General features: G+C 47.0%; 1 pseudogene; it reads left to right on the top strand.

Moving 5' to 3' along the window:
* Positions 1–31: 31 nt before the first annotated feature.
* LOC104673358 lies at positions 32–1,739 on the top strand (annotated as a pseudogene).
* Positions 1,740–4,605: the final 2,866 nt, after the last annotated feature.

Genomic DNA, 4,605 nt, shown 5'->3' with positions numbered 1-4,605 from the left:
GCAGGGTTCCCGCGGTGAGGGTGCGGCAGCACAGGCGGTGGTCAGTGGGAGTCCGAAAGAGGGCACCGTCTTCAGCATGGAGTCTCTACAGGAGGGGGAGGCCGGGGTACAGAGCGAGCAGGTAGCTTTGGGGGAGGAGGCGATGCTGGGAGCGGATGACATAAATGGCGGAGGTGGAGGTGGTGGCCCAGGAGGAAGCCGACGAGAAGCGGCAGGAGCAGGTCCAGCGGGCACAGCCTGGCCCTGGGCCCATGAGCCCAGAGTCTGCACTGGAGGAGCTGCTGGCCGTTCAGGTGGCGCTGGAGCCGGTTAATGCCCAAGCCAGGAAGGCCTTTTCTCAGCAGAGGGAAAAGATGGAGCGCAGGCGCAAGCCCCACCTGGACCGCAGAGGCGCCATCATCCAGAGCATGCCTGGCTTCTGGGCCAATGTTGTATCCTTTGCAGTGTTTCTTCTGCATTTGCAGTTGCGAGGTGCTCTTGGGAAGTGTAAGGAATTTACGGGCAGCTCGGCGTCGATGTGACCCTTTGGGGAACAAGGGTGAGTTTCCACAGACAAATGTGGCTGAAGAAAGCCAGAGCAGACACGGGTACCCTGTTCCTGCATGCGTGAGAGAAACCCTTCGTGGTGCCAAGCAGCAGACGTTTGGGGCATGTTTCTGAAGAGCAGAAGCGAGTTCTCAGCAGAACCCGTGTTTCCGTGAATCAAGCTATTGTTAAGGGCCTGTGACTGCTCTCCCTTGCCAGTCCCATCTGGGACGTGGCGTCTTCGGGTATCAGCAGATTCTGCGAGTCCTCAGACACCGGCAGACCCGTGTCAGTGCGGTCAGCGTCACAATGGTACACCCTCCGTGAACCCAAGAGGCCTGAATTCAGGGGGAGGGAGAGGAGAAAGGGAGGTCATTTTTGGATGCAGATCTGAAAAAATCCCCTAACCGCCCCTCTGGATGCTCTTAGGCCTTCCCTGTTCCTTCTACCTTCCCTTTCCATTGCATCTCAAGGCTCTTTGACCTCAATCAGATGGCAAACCACCCTCAGATATCAGCCCTGATCACTGACGAAGATGAAGACATGCTGAGTTACATGATAACTTGGAGGTGAGGCGGGAAGACTCTGGCTGGAGGACTGAGTGGGGGAGGCTAAGGGGACAATTGATTCCTGCAAGCAAAAGGGGGCACCTCACCCAAAAGGTGTTGAAGCTGTATCCACCTTGTCCTGACAGGTGAAAGAAGCGATGCATCCCATTCATCTCTGCCAGATCATGTTGGTCTTTCAGAATAACCCCTAATTCCAGAATAAAGTGATTAGCAAGGAGTATTTCGTGAACGTCACAGGTGACAGGTGGCTCCCAGGATGGGTAGGGGAAGGAAGAAGGTGGGTGGATCAGTGCCAACTTGTTCCAGCCCCCTTCCCAAATACTCCTCTGTCTGTAGAATACTGGGCTTCTCATTCCACACCAATTCAGTGGTGCCAGGATTGTGAAGTTGAGGCCTATCGCCGCAGACACAATAGCAGCGGTCTTAACTTCTTCACCTGGTTTTCTGACCACAACTTCGCAGGATCCAGTAGGATTGCTGAGGTGAGTCCTTTCTGGGAAACATGAGGAATGACCCCCGTGTGTGTGTTCCCAGCTGCCCGGGTCCCCAGTCTGAGCTCTCACAAGGCCTTTTCCGATTGATTCCCCTGACAGATCCTATGTGAGGACTTGTGGCGCAATCCCCTGCAATACTACAGGAGGATGAAGCCACCTGAGGAGGGAACAGAGATTTCAGGTGAGCCGTACAGTTGGAACTGGAGCTGTCTGATACCCAGGATAAGGGTGTTGACACACCTCTCTATTCAGGGAGCCTGGATGCTCATTTCAGAAATGTAGAACCTGGGGGTCATTTTATCCATGTAGAAATGCCTTGAGAGGAAGACACAGCGTGACAGAATCCAGGACATTCATGGCATTGGGCTGAAAAAGACACATGAGACACGGCCCTGCAAAGCAGTTTGTAACTGTGGGGTCCTAAGCCCACGGAAGCATAGCGCATGTCCAGACTCACAGGCACTATGAGTCTGTAAAGGAGACACTATGAGTCTCATTTACTATGAGAAGTAAAGCCGAATTATTAACTTCAATTTGTGGCCCTTGTTTCCATGGCCGTCCACCCGACGGGGAGTCATCTTACCAACCCCTAAAGCTTGGGCTCCCTGAATGTGCCTGGTTGTCATCCTTGCCACAAACCACAAAGGACTGTTTAGATCCATGGATTTTCTGGAGCTATTACCCCATCGGATTTCTGTGTGCTTTTAGTGTAGAGTGCATCTTTTGAGCTGACTCCTGTCTCAGAGAATACGGGAAATGCGGCAGGTATTGCAGAGAATAGTTTGTAACACATGCATGGGAGGAGGAAGTTGAAGAGATCACAGATGGGGAAGGGGTAGTCATTTCTCAGCAGGCCCTAAAATTAAAACACTCTAAATCGTGGCTCAGAAGAGATGCATTTTGACATAGGTTTGTGTTTCTCTAGGGAAGGCGCAGATGTTGGGTTGAATATGATGGAGCATCGGACACAGGTGCTGTGTTCACCTAACACAGCAGAACTCCTGAAAACTTACTACAGTACGCAGGATGTCAGTACTCATCATAGTCTTATGCAGAGGAACTAAAGGACAAGCAGATCCAGTCAGAAAAAAATGCAGGCAGGAAGGGGTGTGGAGAATTGGATTGTATGGAATGAACAATAAACAGGGTTAAGGATGTGTATGTATCTGTGTGTGTGTGTGTTTGTGTGTGTGTGTTAGTGTCTGTGCAAATGTTCATCCCAAGGATTCTGATGTCACAAGGAACTGATCAATGTATATGTTGGATTCTCTTGATGGACATGACCAGTCTGTGTGGGAGCTGGGCCTCTGTATTTGTAGAGTGAATGGGTGTGAAATGTTTTGGGATTCTTTAGGTAGGACAATGTTGGGGAGGTACAAGAAACCAAAGACAATTAAGTTGGAAGCTTACTTTATGCTATAGAAGCAGAGATAGTTCAATGACATTGGGTGCTGGACACTGAGATATCCAGGGGATATCTTGGGATAAGGTACCTCCAAAATCCTTCATTTTGGGTATCATCAGACACATTAAGATAGCACAGGATGATGGAAATCTTACGGTTAACTTTTGTGTTGAATTCACAAGTGATTTTTCTTTAGAGGTGAATGCATAATCTTTGTGTGGGACAATCAGCCTCTCAGGACTTCTCACACATCAATGTGAGAAGAAATGAGCATCAAAGCTATATGAGAGCACTATGGGAAAGGTTTCAGGGGCATATGAGAAGACACTCAGGATACGCCTTTTTTTTTGCTGACATGGGTGACTATGGCAGAACACAAACATGCAAAAGTGAGGGGAAAGTTGGTGGATTTGTGGAATGTAAGATTCCCATGCCCGGAGTCTGTGTCACTTGATGACCTGGAATATGGACGGTGTTGTTGATGTTTACATCTTTAGTTGGGTTACGCTTTTCTCTAAGATCTTTTATTAGGTGAGGAGGCAAAAATGTATGTCGCTAACACCAATGCGAGTGCGTTGTGTGCAGGGGTAGAATCTGGCTCTCTGCTTGAAGGACCTCCGTAATTCTCTCCTCCACGTGACATGGGACATTTAATGTTAAAATGATTTCATATCATGTAAAGAAGGCGAATTCTGAAACACAACTTTTTCTTGTCTGAAACAACTTGTCACAATTATTTCCTGTATGACTCTGTCCTTCTTTGCCTAAATTACTAGATGTTCTTGACAACTGAAATACTCTTTCTGGCTTTGGATAATCCCATGGCTCCACAAGGCCTTTTCTACCAACGAGTTGAAGGCAGACATTAATTCTCAAGTAAAAGTTCATTTTTAATTGTTAGGAACCAGTTATTATTTTTCTCAGATTACTGTACATAAGGTTTTTTTCGATACCTACACAACCATGAGCCGAAAGCAACTTTCAGTGTCTACTAAAACTTAAAATAGAAAAGTATAAACGGGAACAAAGATGGACTTTCTGCTATGTACTAGGAAGTGTGCTCGATGTAACAGAAATAAAAGCAAGAAGGAAAACTTAAATATGTACTTCAATCCATTCAACGATCAAGCCTTAGTACATGGTACAGTGAGGACAAAATACCCACAATTTACAATGAAGAAAAACATGTAACATCTAAGCTGTTTTGGAAGCATAAATGGCTTTTTGTGAGACACACGCTGGGAAGATTCACTCTCAAGAAGTCCAACAAAGCCCGTTGGTGACAGTATAAAGAATAACGGGAACTAATAGGAGGTTGGGGTGATGTTGTAAAACAGAACAGCTTGAAAGGGTCCAGAATGCAATGATTTTGATGGTAATATAAAGCAATTCAGCACGTAAGAGAATCACACAAAACTTGAAAGCTTACTAAACACACAATCCCCAGAATTTAAGATTCAATAAGACAGAGACCATTGGTTGGATCCAAAGAAGTTCCCAAACACACTGGGATAAGGGAGTCATTAGCTATTCATGTTACGAGAAGTCTCTGTGTTAACAGGATAACAATATTTGTGGGAGAACAAGAGCAAGGATGGGGCAAAAATGCCAG

This window comes from Rhinopithecus roxellana, chromosome 22 (genome assembly GCF_007565055.1).
Source record: "Rhinopithecus roxellana isolate Shanxi Qingling chromosome 22, ASM756505v1, whole genome shotgun sequence".
Taxonomy (NCBI): Eukaryota; Metazoa; Chordata; class Mammalia; order Primates; family Cercopithecidae; genus Rhinopithecus; species Rhinopithecus roxellana.
This window is presented reverse-complemented; position numbering and strand designations above follow the sequence as displayed.